Source organism: Coregonus lavaretus (genome assembly GCF_964263955.1).
Source record: "Coregonus lavaretus genome assembly, chromosome: 7".
NCBI classification, from domain to species: domain Eukaryota; kingdom Metazoa; phylum Chordata; class Actinopteri; order Salmoniformes; family Salmonidae; genus Coregonus; species Coregonus lavaretus.
In genome coordinates, this window is record NC_139994.1 from 44,070,870 (window position 1) to 44,090,826 (window position 19,957).

General features: G+C 44.1%; 1 protein-coding gene across 1 annotated transcript in view; it reads left to right on the plus strand.

Moving 5' to 3' along the window:
- Positions 1-19,957, plus strand: part of LOC311132530 (arrestin red cell-like) — a gene marked incomplete at its 5' end in the record, with an annotated part of 44,298 nt that overhangs the window by 13,232 nt on the left and 11,109 nt on the right. The window lies entirely within an intron of this gene.

The window sequence follows — 19,957 nt, forward strand, 5'->3', positions numbered from 1 at the left end:
GCGTGCATACATTTTTATGTATGGGTGGTCCCGGGGATCGAACCCACTACCTTGGCGTTACAAGCGCCGTGCTCTACCAGCTGAGCTACAGAGGACCATTGGACTCTGGAGCAGTGGAAATGCATTCTCTGGAGTGATGAATCACGCTTCACCATCTGGCAGTCTGACGGACAAATCTAGGTTTGGCGGATGCCAGGAGAATGCTACCTGTCCCAATGCATAGTGCCCACTGTAAAGTTTGGTGGAGGAGGAATAATGGTCTGGGGCTGTTTTTCATGGTTCGGGCTAGGCCCCTTAGTTCCAGTGAAGGGAAATCTTAACACTACAGCATACAATGACATTCTAGACAATTCTGTGCTTCCAACTTTGTGGCTCAGTTTGGGGAAGGCCCTTGCCTGTTTCAGCATGACAATTCCCCCGTGCACATAGCGAGGTCCATACAGAAATTGTTGGTCGAGATTGGTGTGGAAGAACTTGACTGGCCTGCACAGAGCCTTGACCTCAACCCCATCAAATGCCTTTGTGATGAATTGGAACGTAGACTGCGAGCCAGGCCTAATAATCGGCCAACATCAGTGCCCGACCTCACTAATGCTCTTGTGGCTGAATGGAAGCAAGTCCCTGCACCAATGTTCCAACATCTAGTACAAAGCCTTCCCAGAAGAGTGGAGGCTGTTATAGCAGCAAAGGGGGGACCAACTCCATATTAATGCCCATGATTTTGGAATGAGATGTTTGACGAGCAGGTGTCCACATACTTTTAGTAATGTAGTGTATAATGGATACATCGAGAGTAACTGGTGGCAAAAGAGCTGAGCGCAGAACTCCGAGATATGCAGCAGGCAAATTCGATTTTAAACTACATCACGCACGCCTGTTCGCAAAACTATGTGGCGATATGAGATCAGAGCATGACAATGTTCTATTTCACACCAAGGCTTGGTGGTTATCGAGGGGGAGTGTTGGAAAGATTTTTTGAATTGAGAGAGGAACTGTTGTCATTTGCAATGGATGTAAAGAACAGACTTTGACTTTCTGTGTTACGAAAAGAAAATGTCTCCTTGCCTATGTAACAGACATATTTGGGAAACCGAAAGAACTGAATGCAAGCATGCAGAGGAAATACAAAAACATTATACAGATGAGTGACCGAATCAGCGAAATCCATTTGACTGTGATCCTGGTTCAGTTGACATGCCGGTAAGTGAAATCGACAGCTGATCGAGTTGTCATGTGACCGAATGCTGCAGACAACTCATTCACGGGTCACTATGGAGGAGTTTTTAATCCTGACTCAAAGGGAATACTGTGCCGTCTCCCTCTGAGCATTAAAACTCATAGTACACTGATGCAGTGTTCTCGTCTGCATTAAAATGAATATCGATCCAGGTGGGATATGACAGGAGTGATGAGGTGCGCACTGTCGACCACGCCCCTGACTTTGAGATGCTCCGAGCCGACATGCATCAAGCATACCCATGTCATTATTGCTGGTGAAATAAGAAATTATGTCAGACTAATTTGCAATTGACTGTTATAGCCCCACATTAAAATTATATGATGGTGAGTTGAGAATACAATCAGAAATACTGTTAGAGGGGCCTCCCGAGTAGCGCAGCGGTCTAAGGCACTGCATCGCAGTGTTTCCTCCGACACATTGGTGCGGGCGGGTGTTAAGGAGCGTGGTTTGGCAGGTCATGTTCCGGAGGACGCATGACTCGACCTTCGCCTCTCCCGAGCCCGTTGGGGAGTTGCAGCGATGAGACAAGACTGTAATTGGATCGCAATTGGGGAGAAAATAGTAATAAGAAATACTGTTAGAATGTTTTGCAATTGACTGCCATAACCCCAATTAAAAAAGTAAACATTGTCTGTTAATTACATTTTTTAGTTTTTTCAATGGTTGGGGTCGTGAGAATTTTCAGATATGAAAATGGGGTTGTGGGTAAAAAAGTTTAGGAATCCCTGCCCTAGCAAAACTCAAGCCTACTTGATTCTTGTAACGCTCAACGTTGCCCCTAGTGGCCGGTTTTGAAGGAATCTCCTGACGTCTGGTTTACCTGGACGGACGTCTAATTTCGCAGTGGATCTTGAGCGAACTGGCTGGAGGGAGAGGAGTTGGGAGGTAGTGTGTGTTCTCTTCCTGGGTGTTCTGACAGGTGACCAGTACCAGAGACTCTGGTCTTCCACTCCCACACACACACACATGCTCCAATACTCTGTTACTGATACTCCAATAAAACAGCAGCCCACACTCCTCTCTATTACATTTGCTCTCTCTCTCTCTCTCTCTCTCTCTCGCTCCTATCTCTCACTTTCTCTCTCGCTTCCTCGATCTCTCTCGCTCCCACCAGCTCTCTCTCTCTCTTGCTCCCTCTTTCGCTCCTACTCTCGCTCCTTCTATCTCTTTCTTTCTCTCTCTCTCTCGTCCTGCTCTGTTTAGTTTCCCTACTAACATTTGCATGTTCTGTCGCTCCTCTCCCCATCTTCTTTCCTTCTTTATCTCTCCATCCTGCCAGTGCAGCTCCTGATTTGACTGTGTACATATCCTATATCCACGACTAACGCTGTGTGTGTGTGCGTGTGTGTGCGTGCGTGCGTGTGTGTGTGTGTGTGTGTGTGTGTGTATGTGTGTTGAATGATTGATGACTTGAACACAGGTGCACTGGTAGCTAGTCTCGCCCTATTCAAATCCTGCAGCTCCAATATTGACTCACTATGATAAAGTGTGTGAGTGTGTTATGTTTTTGTGTGTGTGTGAGAGTTTGAATAAAGCCCAGTGTTTGCCTCTTTTCACCTGTCAGATGTATTCAGCTTGCATTACTGAATGTGTATGTCTGTCTGTGTGTATGTGTGATTATTTTATTGCCACCCGTTTGTATCTGTTTGTGTTTGCTCTCTGGTGAAATCAATGCGTAGGGATGGAGGTCGATGGAATTTTAGAACAGTAAGACCATTGTTTGTTGTTATCAATGTGTGTTTGTTGCTATAAATTCGCTTTTTTCTTTTTGACAAATTTTTTTATAGGCAAATATCTGACGACATTGACGCTGCTTTTCAGAGTAGGCAAAACCACTAGCTAGAGTAGAGTAGCTACCTAGCTATGTTTTATAATGTTAAGTTCATTCTGATGTAGCCTGGTTGTCATGAACAAGAAATGTACAGACTTGCAACCAGGCTTAAATTGAATGTGCGTTCATAGTAACGATGGGCGGGTGTACTTGAGTATTCAATCATGAGTATTCTAAATTGTCAATACTGTTGAAAAAAGGAGTCTAAGCTTTGTAGTAAGAACTTCATGTTAATGTAAGAATATAAAACAAGCACAGATTTCCATATCAACTTATTACTAAAAGATTAGTAGGTGACTTCTACCGTACCATGGGAAAAGTGTATATCTTTCACAGTAGCAATATGCTTTAGTTAAATCCATATGCTTTAGTTGTGTTGTGTTTTGCTGGTCACATCATTATGACTATGCAGAAAGGCAGCTATCTATATTTTGTTCCTTCTGCTCAACTCTAGATTTTCTGCCTGATTTGTCTCCTCTCTCTTTCTTCATTGTTTTGTCTTCCTCCTTCCTTCCTTCTAAACTCTAGCTACTGTCCACTTTGTCTTCCCTCTCTTTCTCTCTTTCCATCTTTTGTTCTTTTCTCCTCTCCTCCTTCCTCCTGCCTCGTTCCACCGCTCTAATCCCTTTAACTGGCCCATTGTTGCCGTGCATTGTCGTTATTGTAGTTGTTATAAATGTGCATAGAGAGAAATGTAGTCTATTATTCTCTCTCTCTCTCTCTCTCCCCTTCTCTCCCTCGCCTTGCGTGGGGGGAAAGAATAGCACGAGGCTTCGTCTCATGCAAAATTCCCAAATCCTACGTGTCTGTGTATGTGTGTGGTTGGGTGTGTTTGTCGGTATATACTGTATCTAGATACATCTGTCCCTTTGTGCACCGGTACGAGTGTGTTTAGATAAGGTGTGTGTGTGTGTGGAAGTGAGAGTGACCTCTCCCACATCCCTGGGCTCAGTTGAACAACAATTGGAAAACTACCTTGACTGACAATGGGCCAGTTACCACACCATCCCTATGCTTAGCTAAGGCTTTTAGCTTTACAGTGCCAGTAACAACATATACAACTAGCTCATAGCACACACACACACAGGGAAACATTGCGAGTGCTAGACCCCTACGCTGTCCTCTCTGACGCAGGCTGGCTGCATTTTTTTTACGAGCTGCCTGCCCCCACTACTCTAATCTCCAACCCGCATGTCATTGTGAATGTGTGTGTTCTCTCCGTGTAGCATACTGTCTGAGTATATAGTCTGTGCTTTTCCTGTATGTGTATGCGTGTGTGTGAACATACTTGTCTGTTTACATTGGTATACTGTATGTATTTGTGTCTCTATGTGTGTACTGCACAGGAGGTTGGTGGCACCTTAATTGGGGAGAACGGGCTCGTGGGAATGACTGGAGCAGAATCAGTGGAATGGTATCAAACACATGGTTTCCAGGTGTTTGATGCCATTACATTTGCTCAGTTCTGGACATTATTATGAGCCAGCCTCCACTGGTGTACTGTTGCACAGTATAAACTTGTCCAGTCTGTCTCCTGTCTGTCTGTCCGTCCCTCCATCATTCCGCCCATCCGGCTGTCTGTGCTCTGTTCTGCCTGTCCTCCAAGGTTTTTGGCTAGATATGAAAAATCTATTGACCTCTACATGATACCATGTGTCAGAATAGAGCAGTTAATATTTAGTGTGTTCATGAGTGTTTCAATAATGGTCTAACTTTAAACCGTTCATGTTTCTGTAATGATAATTCATCAATAATGACTGATTGATTGGTTGAGTGTTTCTATAACGGGTTGAGGTGTTCTAATGGTAGATATGAAAAAGGGATTGACCTTAGAACAGTGCCAAGTGTGTTAATACGTATTTAGTGTGTCCATGAGTGTTTCTATGAATAATTGTAGAATGATAATTAATCTATAAGGATTGATTGATTGAGTGTTCCTAAGGGATCAAGGGATGCGTCCCAAATGGCACCCTATTCCCTTTATAGTGTACTACTTTTGACCAGATGCCGTAGGGTAAAGGGTGCCTTTTGGGACATGGTCAAGGTGTTCTAATGGATTACTTTGGAGTTTTGTTTTGATGGGTGATGCAAGTGTAATATGCTGATTAAATTTGTTGGTAGTGGGGTCGGCTTAGAGAACACATAAACGCAGGCGCAGACACACCCTACGTGTCATTATTTTATTATTGCTCTTTCCTTGATGACTCCTGGGTAATCAAATGACTTGCAGGTCTGTGTGTGTGTGTGTGTGTCAATGCTCACAGGGACCAGCTGGATGCACACCTGAGCTCAGATTATTTTATAAGTCTATAGGTATGGCTGATAGATGGTTCTAATCATAATAATGAGGTATGTGTTGTTGTTCCCTCCATCTCTTTATTATTTCTCTCTCTCCACCTCCCCCCCCCTCTCTCTCTCTCTCTCTCTCTCTCTCTCTCTCTCTCTCTCTCTCTCTCTCTCTCTCTCTCTCTCTCTCTCTCTCTCTCTCTCTCTCTCTCCCTCTCTTTCTCCATTTCACTTGGGTTTACTGGGTTCTCAGTTTAGTGTGGCTTTGACTCTTACACTTGCAGCAATGGCGAAAAAAGAGTGAGTGTGTATGAGCGCGTGCATATGTGTGTGTGTGTGCACGTTCCCTGTGTGTTTGTGTGTGTGTGTGTATATATATTGTATATACAGGTATGTGTACATTTCTGTGAACCCAGTTGCTCACGTCTTCTCTGTGATAAATAAAGGACAGAGTAAGTGTGAGAACAGAATGATTAATCAAGAACTCAGTCTCTCTCTCCTTTTCTTTTTATCACCCTCTCTCATTCTCTACTTCCTTCTCTCTCTTTCTCTATCTCTCTCTCTCTCCTCTCCTCCTCTTGCATTTTAGTTCAAATACCAATGATAAAGAAGGCTACTAGGTAAAAGACACCACTTAAATGCAACTGACCTAGCAAGACAATACCAACAGCTACTTATTGAATCAAAAAATACACTTGCTAGTCTTGTAGGAGCCAAACTAAGTAAGACTGGGGCCAAGTAAGGCTCCTTAAATAGTCAGGGAAGACGGGTAAGGCCTCTCCCTCTTAAAACACCCAACAGTTACCAAGGGCTATTACACAAATTGGCCTGAAACTAATCCAAGTCCACAACGTTTGTATGCATTCAGGAAGTATTCAGACCCCTTCCCTTTTTCCAAATGATGTTACGTTATAGCCTTATTCTAAAATGTATTAAATAAAACATGTTCCTCATCAATCTACACACTATACCCGATAATGACAAAGCAAAAACAGATTTTTACATAAGTATTCAGACCCTTTGCTCAGTACTTTGTTGAAGCACCTTTGGCAGTGATTACAGCCTTGAGTCTTCTTGGTTATGACGCTACAAGCTTGGCACACCTATATTTGGGGAGTTTCTCCCATTCTTCTCTGCAGATCCTCTCAAGCTCTGTCAGGTTCCCACATATGCTGAGCACTTGTTGGCTGCTTTTCCTTCACTCTGCGGTCCGACTCTTCCCAAACCATCTCAATTGGGTTGAGGTTGGGGGATTGTGGAGGCCAGGTCATCTGATGCAGCACTCCATCACTCTCCTTCTTGGTAAAATAGGCCATACACAGCCTGGAGGTGTGTTGGGTCATTGTCCTGTTGAAAAACAAATGATAGTCCCACTAAGCCCAAACCAGATGGGATGGCGTAACGCTGTAGAATGCTGTGGTAGCCATGCTGGTTAAGTGTGCCTTGAATTCTAAATAAATCACTGACAGTGTCACCAACAAAGCACCCCCACACCATAACACCTCCTCCTCCATGCGTTACAGTGGGAAATACACATGCGGAGGTCATCCGTTCACCCACTCCGTGTCTCACAAAGACACGGCGGTTGGAACCAAAAATCTCCAATTTGGACTCCAGACCAAATGACAAATTTCCACCGGTCTAATGTCTATTGCTCGTGTTTCTTGGCCCAAGCAGGTCGCTTCTTCTTATTGGTGTCCTTTAGTAGTGTTTTTTTTGCAGCAATTCGACCATGAAGGGCTGATTCACACAGTCCCCTCTAAACAGTTGATGTTGAGATGTCTGCAATTTCTGAGGCTGGTAACTCTATTGAACTTATCCTCTGCAGAAGAGGTAACTCTGGGTCTTCCATTCCTGTGGCGGTCCTCATGAGAGCCAGTTTCATCATAGCGCTTGATGGTTTTTGCGACTGCACTTGAAGAAACTTTCAAAGTTCTTGAAATGTTCCGTATTGACTGATCTTCATGTCGTTTCTCTTTGCTTGTTTGAGCTGTTCTGCCCATAATATGGACTTGGTATTTTACCAAATAGGGCTATCTTCTGTATACCAACCCTACCTTGTCACAACACAACTGAATAAAAAAATAAAAGATTGGCTCAAACACATTAAGAAGGAAAGAAATTCTGCAAATTAACTTTTAAGAAGGCACACCTATTAATTGAAATGCATTCCAGATGACTATCTCATGAAGCTGGTTGAGAGAATGCCAAGCGTGTGCAAAGCTGTCATCAAGGCAAAGGGTGGCTATTTGAAGAATCTTAAATATAAAATCAATTTTGATTTGTTGAACACTTTTTTGGTTACTACATGATTCCATATCTGTTATGTCATAGTTTTGATGTCTTCACTATTATTCTACAATGTAGAAAATAGTAAAAATAAAGAAAAACCCTTGAATGGTGTGTCCAAACTTTTGACTGGTACTGTATCTCAGTGGAGGCTCCTCAGAGGAGGAAAGGAAGGACCATCCTCAGTGAATTTCAGAAAAATTGTAATAGTGAAACATAAAAGTAATCATTTTTAGATAAAACTATACTAAATATATTGACGTCACCACATATTTTATTAAAACACACTGTTTTGCAATGAAGGTCTACAGTAGCCCCAACAGCACTCTGTAGGGTATCACCATGGTGTAGCCGGAGAATAGCTAGTGTCCGTCGTCCTCTGGGTACATTGACTTCTTTATAAAACCTAGGAGGCTCGTGGTTCTTACCCCCTTCCATAGACTTACACAGTAATTATGACGACTTTCGGAGGACGTCCTCCAACCTATCAGAGCTCTTGTAGCATGAACTGACATGTTGTCCACCCAATCAAAGGATCAGAGAATGAATCTAGTACTGAAAGCATAAACTACAGCTTGCTAGCACTGCAGTGCATACCATGTGGTGAATAGTTGACTCAAAGAGAGAGAGAGGCAATAATTGAACAGTTTTGAACAAATACATTTCTTTAAAAATGAAGGAGAAGCAAGAGGGAGCAAGAGCTAGCTATATTGTGTTGTATTTGTTTCACTTACTTAGCTAGCGAATGCAGCTAGCTAGTTTATCCTATTCAAACACCCGGCTCAAACCGAAAGGGATGCCATGTTAGCTAGATGGCTAAGGCTATACAACACTGGAACTCTTCCAAGTCAAGGTAAGCTTTTGGTTTTATTAATGTATTGCCACCGGGGCCCGCCGGTGTAACTGCTAAACTGCTTGCTGTACACTGTACTGCATGATCGTAATAGGTTTACTAACACGTTAGTTCTAGTAGCAATGTTGACTATGACACTAGCTAATATGGTGTAGGCTGTGTGTTGCGGTTAGTGGTTGTGGTATGAAGGTTTGGCATGGAAAGTTTTTTTCACTTGGTCACAGACAGCTGCTGTGTTGTGCACTGCAAAGGGAAAGTCCATAAGCAAGGAAATGTTGAGAGGAAGGGAGTGCGTAGATCAAGAATGATTTACACAGCGAGCAAAGTGACCATACTGTTTGTATGTGCCTGCTATGAAAGTGAACTGTGTGTGCAGGTGATCAGGGGTGTATTCATTCTGCCAATTCTGTTGAAAAATGTTTCTAAATGGAAGCAAACGGAACAAAACAGGGATAAACATACCTGAATTTGTCTAATAGAAACTCTAATTTGCAACTCTTTGGACTAATGATTACACCCTAGATCAGATAGATATGCAGGCAAGAGTGTGCAAGGTGGTATTGTAGGCTGTGTGTTCCTAATGTTTTGTACACTCAGTGTATATGTGTACATTTCTGTGAACCCAGTTGCTCACATCTTCTCTGTGATGACAGGAAACGAGCCAGCAGAATAGAGGAAAGAGGAAGTGTGAGAGCAGAATGATTAAGCAAGAACTCTGTGTCTCTCTCCTCGCTCTCCTTCTCTTTTTTAATCCCCCCTCTCTCATTCTCTACTTCCTTCTCTCTCTGTCTCTCTTTGTATCTCTTGCTCTCTCCATTTATTTATTACTTTATTTATCCTTCCTTCTCTTTTCTGTCCCTTCTTTCTCTGTCCCTCTCTCTTCATTGATGGCATAGGGCTGAAACAGAGGCTAGATATAGATCAGAAATGTTTGTATCTCATTTAACCAAGGGTTGGAACCGAAATTATTTTCCTATCGTTTCGATCTGAACAGAACAAAACAATTATTTGTCCGTTCCACTGTTCCGACCAGCAAAATCAGGTTCTGAACCGGTTTGAACCCCCAAAAAGTAATGGTTTATATTGTACCTTTCGGTTCCTTTTTAAACCCCAGAAATCGTAATTCAGCTCGACATTAAATGACTTCACCAATCAGTGCAGATAAAGCAGCTTGCTATGGAGCGGGCAAGCTATTGACATGCATTGGACAGACACGTGTAGGCTGTGAGATGCGACTGAAATTTTGCAGCTGGGGCGAGAGCGAAAGAGGGTGGAGGAGGCTTGGCTTGAAGCTCTGGGCATATTGTTGTTAAGATATGCATTATCTGAATTAGGCCCACTGAATTATACCTACGGAGGAAAGGCTTCTATGAAGGATATTTTGAATGTCTTTGAACTTCAGAGTTGGCTTAACGTTGGACCAGAGCTAGCTAGCTAACAAGCTTGTGTGTGCAGAGCAGCACCAAAATTGAAATTAAAACACGTCTTACTGGCCTCCCGAGTGGCGCAGCGGTCTAAGGCACTGCATCGCAGTGTTGAGGCGTCACTACAGCCTGGGGCTCACAATTGGCACAGCGTCGTTCGGGTTAGGGGAGTGTTTGGCTGGGGGGCTTTCCTTGGCTCATTGCGCTCTAGCGACTCCTTGTGGCGGGCCGGGAGCCAGCAAGCTGACTTCAGTCATCAGTTGAACGGTGTTTCCTCCGACACATTGGTGGGGCTGGCTTCCGGGTTAAGCGAGCGGGTGTTAAGAAGCAGCGTGGCTTGGCGGGTCATGTTTCGGAGGATGCATGACTCGACCTTCGCCTCTCCCGAGCCCGTTGGGGAGTTGCAGTGATGAGACAAGATTGGATCGCAATTGAATATCGCGAAATTGGGGAGAAAAAGGGGGTAAGAAAATAATTATAATAAACGTCTTACCTTTTTGTAGTTAATAAATCCAATGTGAAATGAGAACTATAATATCCTTAACTAGCATTGAAAAAGTTAACCCATTCTTCCCTAATGAAAAATCTCTCTCCCTAATTTCTGAGTCACACTTGTAACGTCCGTAGGCTACAGCAGACTATGCTTCGAAGGGGGAGGGGCAGGTAGCCTACACACTCACAAACACTGGCAAATATTTCCAGCTGGCAGGCAGACACTGGAACACATTTCTGAGTGACAGAGTGAGGGCTTTGCATAGGCGCTTTGTTGTGTTTTTTTGTGGGACTGGAAAAAAATGCCCGGAACTTAAAATAACGTAATTAACCGGTTCCCATGCTTTTAAAATAACAGTTCTGTTCCGGAACAGTATAGATTACTTTCGTTCCCGGCTCTGATTCTGTTCCTCCAAAAATAAAAAAACATAGGTTTCCGGTTCTGTTCCCTGAACCGGTTCCAACCCCTGCATTAAACCCACTGCCTGAGCCAGGTATCACAGAGGAAGAGACAAGTTGTGATTTGATTCAGTGTATCCATCTCTGCTTTCTGTCATATTTCACCACAATCTAATCAGGGACGTTAGCTCAAACTGCTGTTTTCTTCCTCTGTTTCACTGCCTCCATCTCTCTCTATTTCCCTCATTCTCCCAGTTTTCCATATTTTGACTAAGTATTAATGAAGGAAAAAGAAACAGAGAGAAAATGAGAGTGAGGGAAGGAGGAAGGGCAAGGCAGGGTTTCCTCGAGTCAGTCAGACAGAGGAAGGGCCAGAGGGAGGGGGAGAGAGAGGAAGGGAAGGAGAGAGGGAAGGATGGATGGACAGATTAGTAATTGTTTTGCAAAAGCAAACTATTAGAAAGCAAACTAGAGAGAGAGGGAAGGAGAGAGACGGCGAAAGAGAGAGGAGACAGAGAAAGGTAGAGACAGAGAGAGAGAAAGAGAGGGAGAGAGAGAGGGGTAATGAGTGAGTAAAGGAGGACAGGAAATGGGTTGTGTCCAAATCAAAATTGGACACACTCCTCCACTCTCGCATGTCCTCATCCATCTATCCAAATTCTTCCTTTCACTCATCTGTTCATTGTCCTCACCCCTCTAGCCAAAATCTCTCCCTCAGGGGTTTCTTACCACAATAAAATAATTTTGAACTGAAGGGAAATGTCACTGTGTTAGATTGTGTTCGGTTCAGTCCAATTCCGTGCCACAGGGTCGGGTGGGTAAGTGTGTGTGTGTGAAATGCTAACTATGTCAAAAGTCAAAACAATGAGATCTGCCTATCGTCATCTAACCAATAAACAGTGTTAGAATGATGGAAATAAACTTTATTGAACTGAATGAACTTAGAGGTCTTTGGGCTTAGTTGGTTCTTAGTAAAGAGAGGTTATAGGTTTTGAAGGAGTGACGAGGGGTTTGCTGTAGAGTGCTACTTCAAGCCAGGTTGAGTTCGCTCTCTCGCCCTTTTTTCTCTCTCATTCTCTTTCTTAGTCGTGAACTATTTTCAGGATTTGCAAGGCAGAATCAGCACTTTTATATAGTCTTTCCTCTCTCTCTCTCTCTCTCTCTCTCTCTCTCTCTCTCTCTCTCTCTCTTTCTCTCTTTCTCTCTCTCTCTCGGATCTGTGAGGCAGCACTTTCTCTGCCTGGTCCTCCTGCCTGCTCATATCCTGCCCCAGTTAGACAAACAACACGCACACAATGGTTTAGGAAGCAGACCACCAGTGTTACCCCCCTCACACACACACACAGAAGCATATTCTCTCACACACTGCTTGAGGGTAACATTTTTGAGAAATGCATTCTCCCTTGTACTTTACCAAACCAACACAGTGTCTTGCTGCAAATGAAACAGTCAGCTTTGTAGCGTGAATTACATGGTTCGTTCCCGGGTTTCGGCACCATTGATGTAGGTGTTTTATGTGCAGGCAGATACATGATACTGTTTTAGGCCTAAAAGTGGGAAGTCCAGAGAGTTTTCTATGTCTGTGACTCTCAGACATAGGCTTAGTCATTCTATGGTTAGACATGGGTTGTGGCTCAAATGGCACCCTATTTCCTATATAATGCACTACTTTTGACCGGGCCCATAAGGTTCTGGTCAAAGTAGTGTACTATAGGGATTAGAATGCTCTTTTAGACATAGGCTTAGTCATTTTCTGTGTGTGTGTCTGACAGTTCCCTGGACAACAACACGGGACTGAGTTAGACCATGTTAGGTTGTTGTTGTTGTAGCTAGATTCTGTCTGTCTGGCCATGTTGTTTGCGACATCGGATATTGACAGGATTTGAAGTGCCACTCCCCCCTGTCTCTCTCTCTCTCTCTCTCTCTCTCTCTCTCTCTCTCTCTCTCTCTCTCTCTCTCGCAGTAAGGGAAATGTGTGTGTGTTCTACACTGTGTGTGTTCTATGTGTGTGAGTCTGTGTCATCACCTCCTGTGGCAACATTTAACACCTCGACCACAAAACCCCATGACCCCCCCCCCCCCCATGGAAACCATGTCTTTGATGTGTTTCATACAAATCCATAAATTCTGTTCCAGCCATTATGAGCCTGTCCTCCCCAATTAAGGTGCCACCAGCCACCTGTGACACACACACACACACACTGGCACACACTGACAGACACACACTGACACACACACAATTGTCATTGCCTCTGACGCACATAGGCTGTTCCTTGTCCTAAAAACTGAAGTGGGTCTCTCTCTCTCTCTCTCGCTCCTCTCTGTCGCTCCTCTCTCACATCTCTCTCCCTCTCTCGCGCGCTCTCTCTCTCACGCTCTCTGTCGCGCCTCTCTCTCCCTCTCTCACTTCCCTCTCTCTCTCTCTCTCTCTCTCTCTCTCTCGTTCTTTCTCTTGTTCTTGATCACCCCTTCCTTCTCTCCCCTCCTCTCTATTCTTTCTGCTAAGCCTCTGTCATTGCACAATATAAACACACACACTCCCCTCTCTTACTCCAGTCTAGGACTGTGTGTGTTGATCCTGAACCAAGAGTCTTCCAGACATTCCTTCCTGTAGATTAGGATTACTGTAGTTTTGCCGCAGGTTTAAACTCTAAACCTTCGAGTGTGTTACTGTACATATGAGCTAATCTGGCCCGTCCTGTGTCTATCTGTGTGTTAATCTGCTAACGCTTTACAACTGTACATATGAGGTAATCTGGCCTGTTTTAATCCCTAATCTGGCTGTGTGTTAGAGCAGTTATTCCCAACTCTGGTCCTTCAGTACCCCCAACAGTACACATTTTTATTGTAGCCCCGGACAAACGCACCTGATTCTAATCATTGAAAAAAACATAAGAAAAAAACAAAACAAACATAAGGATCATGTTTGTTTTCTACAGAAAGGGCCAGTGTTTTCCTGGTCAGGTCACATGGTCAGGAAATCTCCTGGCCCCAGCTGTAACTACTCATAAACACGTGCACACATACACACGAAAACACACTCTGAATAGTTGTCCTTGCTGGGACGAAATGATCGAAACCACTTAACACACACACACCATGGATTCATTAACATAATGAACGTGAAGGATTTTTCCACAGAGACTTCAGATCAATACACTAAAGGATACTATTGATCAGAACCGCTCGAAAGTCCTTCTGTGTGTGTGTGTGCGTGCATGCGTGTGTGCGTGCGTGTGTGTGAACTCCACTGAACTGCATGCATTTCATAGACACTTAATTATTTTGTGTGGTTGCACACACACACATATACATGTGGGTGTGTGTGTGTGTGTTGATCAATTCAGTTACTCTCCTATCCTCTCCTTATAATGGGCTTAATACCTACCTGACTGTATAGCTCTCTTTAACGGCATCTCTTTCTTTCTCCCTCTCCCGTCTCTTTCTGCCTCACACCTCTCTAACCTTCTCAGAGAGAGAGAGTGTGTGTGTGTGTGTGTGTGTGTGTCGATAAACTTGTCTTTATTTAGCTCGTCTTCACCTGGCCCAAATTAAATTAAGACCCTGATAGATTTCTTACACACACAAACACTGTCTTTGCAATGAGAGGGGTTCTATTGACCGACCCACAGGGACACGGATCACTTCCTGTGTGATGTCATCATGATGTCACACAGCTGCGGTGGTCTTCTGTGAAGCTTAGCTGTGATGAGAGAGAGAGAGAGAGAGAGAGAGAGAGATGGCAAGAGGGAGAGAGAGAGAGAGAGAGAGAGAGAGAGAGAGAGAGAGACAGAGAGAGAGAGATGGCAAGAGGGAGAGAGAGAGAGAGAGAGAGATGGCGAGAGAGAGAGAGAGAGCGAGAGAGAGATGGCAAGAGGGAGAGAGCGAGAGAGAGATGGCAAGAGGGAGTGAGAGAGAGGGAGAGAGAGAGAGAGATGGCAAGAGGGAGAGAGAGGGATGGCAAGAGGGAGAGATGACAAGAGGGAGAGAGAGAGAGATGGCAAGAGGGAGAGAGAGAGAGAGAGAAAGGAGGAGTGGGGAGAGAAGGGAGGAGGGGGATAGAGAGAGATGGAGAGGAGGGGGATAGAGAGAGATGGAGAGGAGGGGGATAGAGAGAGAGAGAGATGGGTCGAGAGACAGAAAGAGAAAGAGGGAGGGAGAGAAGGGAGGAATAAGGAAATGGATAGAGTAGAGAGGCAGGGAAAGTGTCTCTGCTTGTCTGTTTTTTTTCTGTAGGTCTTGTCTGCCTGCGTTCTTGTGTGTGTGTGTGGTGTCTAGTATCACTAATATTTTCCTTTCCTCTGGGCCCAATGTGTATGTTTGTATATACTTGACTATATCAGCACTCTGATATGTGTGTATGTGTTTGTGCAAGCCCGTATGCGTGTCCCCGTGTGTGTGTGTATATGTTGACTTCATTAGCCAGTATGTGTCTGCGTGTGTGCGTTCACGTGTGTGTGTGTGTAGCGTGTATTTATATCAGTGCTATGTTTATAAAGGTCAGGCTCTGTTGGCAGATAAAGTCTAATGGATTTAAATAGAGAAACAGAAACATGAAGAATCTGACCTTCATGTTTCCTGCTTCTTATTCTCTGTTTTAAAACATAGCTTTTTTATTTGTAACATTATGAAATCCCATCTTATTCTTTATTCTTTGTTGTAGTTTATAATAGTATGACATCTCAGACAATCATAATAATATATAATAATATGCCATTTAGCAGACACTTTTATCCAAAGCGACTTACAGTCATGTATGCATACATTTTTACGTATGGGTGGTCCCGGGGATCGAACCCACTACCCTGGCGTTACAAGCGCCATGCTCTACCAATTGAGCTACAGAGGACCAAACTAGCTTCAACCAAATACTGAGCTAAACAGTCAAATACTGAGCTAAACAGTCCAGATGTCTTTGTAAATGTTTATGGCTGTTTTGGTCCAGTTCTTTCCTCAATCTCTCTCTATCTTGTTTGTGGGCCAGGGGCCTCTGTTGACCTCACTACAGGCATGGACTGGACTCTCTCTCAGCAATATGGACTGCCTGAACTACTGCCAGTACACTCTGTTCCATGTTAAAAGCTTCTGTGTGTGTGTGTGAGACAGACACACAGAGAGAGAGAGACAGACACAGAGAGAGAGAGACAGACACAGAGAGAGAGAGAGAGAGACAGACACAGAGAGAGAGAGAGACAGACACAGAGAGAGAGAGAGACAGACACAGAGAGAGAGAGAGACAGACACAGAGAGAGAGAGAGACAGACACAGAGAGAGAGAGAGACAGACACAGAGAGAGAGAGACAGACACAGAGAGAGAGAGACAGACACAGAGAGAGAGAGAGAGACAGACACAGAGAGAGAGAGACAGACACAGAGAGAGAGAGAGAGAGAGAGACAGACACAGAGAGAGAGAGAGACAGACACAGAGAGAGAGAGAGACAGACACAGAGAGAGAGAGAGAGACAGACACAGAGAGAGAGAGACAGACACAGAGAGAGAGAGAGACAGACACAGAGAGAGAGACGGACACGGAGGGAGAGAGACGGACACGGAGGGAGAGAGACGGACACGGAGGGAGAGAGACGGACACGGAGGGAGAGAGACGGACACGGAGGGAGAGAGACGGACACGGAGGGAGAGAGACGGACACGGAGGGAGAGAGACGGACACGGAGGGAGAGAGACGGACACGGAGGGAGAGAGACGGACACGGAGGGAGAGAGACGGACACGGAGGGAGAGAGACGGACACGGAGGGAGAGAGACGGACACGGAGGGAGAGAGACGGACACGGAGCGAGAGAGACGGACACGGAGCGAGACAGAGGGAGCGAGACAGAGGGAGCGAGACAGAGGGAGAGAGACAGAGGGAGAGAGACAGAGGGAGAGAGACAGAGGGAGAGACAGAGAATGCATATGCCTGCGTGTGGTTTTGTCTGCTCTCTCCACTCATGGGGGAGACCCTTGTCATAGGCCTGTGTGTGTAATTGTGTGTGTTGTGTGTTTTTTTAATGCTGGCATCTGTGTTTGTGTTTGCGTGTGTACGGATGCGCGCATGTGTGTGTCTGTTTCCTAAGGCGGTGTGTGTGAGTGAGTGAGCGGATGCGCGCGTGTGCCTCTTGGCTGCTTTCTCCCACTCTTTCTGGGATCGTGGTCCCAGTCAGGGCAGCTTTGTGATGGCTGTATTTATGTATTTAACCTTTATTTTTATCAGTGGTGTAAAGTACTTAAGTAAAAATACTTGAAAGTACTACTTAAGTCGTTTTTTTGTGTATCTGTACTTTACTATTTATATTTTTGACTACTTTTACTTTTACTTCACTACATTCCTAAAGCAAATTATGTACTTTTTACTCCATACATTTTCCTTGACACCCAAAAGTACTCGTTACATTTTGAATGGTTAGCGGGACAGGAAAATGGTCTAATTCACACACATCCCTGGTCATCCCTACTGCCTCTGATCTGGCGACTCACTAAACACATGCTTCGTTCGTAAATGATGTCTGAGCGTTGGAGTGTGCCCCTAGCTGTCAGTAAATGTAAAAAACAAGAAAATGGTGCTGTCTGGTTTGCTTTATATAAGGAATTTGAAAATATTTATACTTTTACTTTTGATTCTTAAGTATATTTAAAACCAAATACTTTTAGACTTTTACTCAAGTAGTATTTTACTGGGTGACTTTCACTTTTACTTGAGTCATTTTCTATTAAGGTATCTTTACTTTTACTCAAGTATGACAATTGGGTACTTTTTCCACCACTGATTTTTATCAGGGAGTCATACTGAGACCAAGGTCTCTTTTACAGATGAGCCCTGAATTACAGAAATGACAGAAAATACACACATCAAAAATAAAGATACGGAAAGCAAGCAGAAAGAAAAACACGGTCATAAAAAACAAAGACATTCATCAGTAAAAAGGTCCTCAATCAGCGTTCTGAATTGGCCTAGAGGCACCAAAACATGTTGAAGCTTGTTCCACAAATAAGGTGCAAAAAAACTAAAAGCTGATTTACCTAACTCACTAGAGACCAAAGGAATATCCAGAGTTAGCCATCCCTGAGACCGGGTGTGGTAACTCGTATGTCTGAAGTTTAGTAATGATGTTAGGTAAGACTTTTTGTAAAAGAGCTTTATAAATGAAAACATATCAATCTACATGACATCAGAGGGCCAACCAACTTTCTGGTAGAGAATGCAGTGATGAGTATTAAAACTGTCGCCCGTAATAAAGCGCAGTTCGCTATGATAAACTACATCTAACGGCGCTAATGAAGTAGCAGCTGCATTCATATAGATGATGTCGCCATAGTCTAGGACTGATAGGAACGTCGACTGAATAATCTGCTTTCTACTACAGTGAGGGAAAAAAGTATTTGATCCCCTGCTGATTTTGTACGTTTGCCCACTGACAAAGACATGATCAGTCTATAATTTTAATGGTAGGTTTATTTGAACAGTGAGAGACAGAATAACAACAAAAAAATCCAGAAAAACGCATGTAAAAAATGTTATCAATTGATTGGCATTTTAATGAGGGAAATAAGTATTTGAACCCTCTGCAAAACATGACTTAGTACTTGGTGGCAAAACCCTTGTTGGCAATCAGAGGTCAGACGTTTCTTGTAGTTGGCCACCAGGTTTGCACACATCTCAGGAGGGATTTTGTCCCACTCCTCTTTGCAGATCTTCTCCAAGTCATTAAGGTTTCGAGGCTGACGTTTGGCAACTCGAACCTTCAGCTCCCTCCACATATTTTCTATTGTATTAAGGTCTGGAGACTGGCTAGGCCACTCCAGGACCTTAATGTGCTTCTTCTTGAGCCACTCCTTTGTTGCCTTGGCCGTGTGTTTTGGGTCATTGTCATGCTGGAATACCCATCCACGACCCATTTTCAATACCCTGGCTGAGGGAAGTAGGTTCTCACCCAAGATTTGACGGTACATGGCCCCGTCCATCGTCCCTTTGATGCGGTGAAGTTGTCCTGTCCCCTTAGCAGAAAAACACCCCCAAAGCATAATGTTTCCACCTCTGTTTGACGGTGGGTATGGTGTTCTTGGGGTCATAGGCAGCATTCCTCCTCCTCCAAACACGGCGAGTTGAGTTGATGCCAAAGAGCTCGATTTTGGTCTCATCTGACCACAACACTTTCACCCAGTTCTCCTCTGAATCATTCAGATGTTCATTGGCAAACTTCAGAAGGGCCTGTATATGTGCTTTCTTGAGCAGGGGGACCTTGCGGGCGCTGCAGGATTTCAGTCCTTCACGGCGTAGTGTGTTACCAATTGTTTTCTTGGTGACTATGGTCCCAGCTGCCTTGAGATCATTGACAAGATCCTCCCGTGTAATTCTGGGCTGATTCCGCACCGTTCTCATGATCATTGCAACTCCACGAGGTGAGATCTTGCATGGAGCCCCAGGCTGAGGGAGATTGACAGTTCTTTTGTGTTTCTTCCATTTGCGAATAATCGCACCAACTGTTGTCACCTTCTCACCAAGCTGCTTGGCGATGGTCTTGTAGCCCATTCCAGCCTTGTGTAGGTCTACAATCTTGTCCCTGACATCCTTGGAGAGCTCTTTGGTCTTGGTCATGGTGGAGAGTTTGGAATCTGATTGATTGATTGCTTCTGTGGACAGGTGTCTTTTATACAGGTAACAAGCTGAGATTAGGAGCACTCCCTTTAAGAGTGTGCTCCTAATCTCAGCCCGTTACCTGTATAAAAGACACCTGGGAGCCAGAAATCTTTCTGATTGAGAGGGGGTCAAATACTTGTTTCCCTCATTAAAATGCAAATCAATTTATAACATTTTTTACATGCGTTTTTCTGGATGTTTTTGTTGTTATTCTGTCTCTCACTGGGACAACAAGATGTGGTTGTCCCACTGGCTATCCTAAGTTGAATGCACCAATTTGTAAGTCGCTCTGAATAAGAGCGTCTGCTAAATGACTTAAATGTAAATGTGCATATACATGTTGTATCATAACATTTTTGGGCCTTTTCCGTTCCCATGACAACAGGCACAAGCCCCATCTGGCTGCCATGGCAACTAAATAGAACCCATTTGGGGCAGGGGGGTGCAAGTCTTGTAACACACACACACACACAAACACACACAAAAGTGGATTAACAGCTAAATGAGA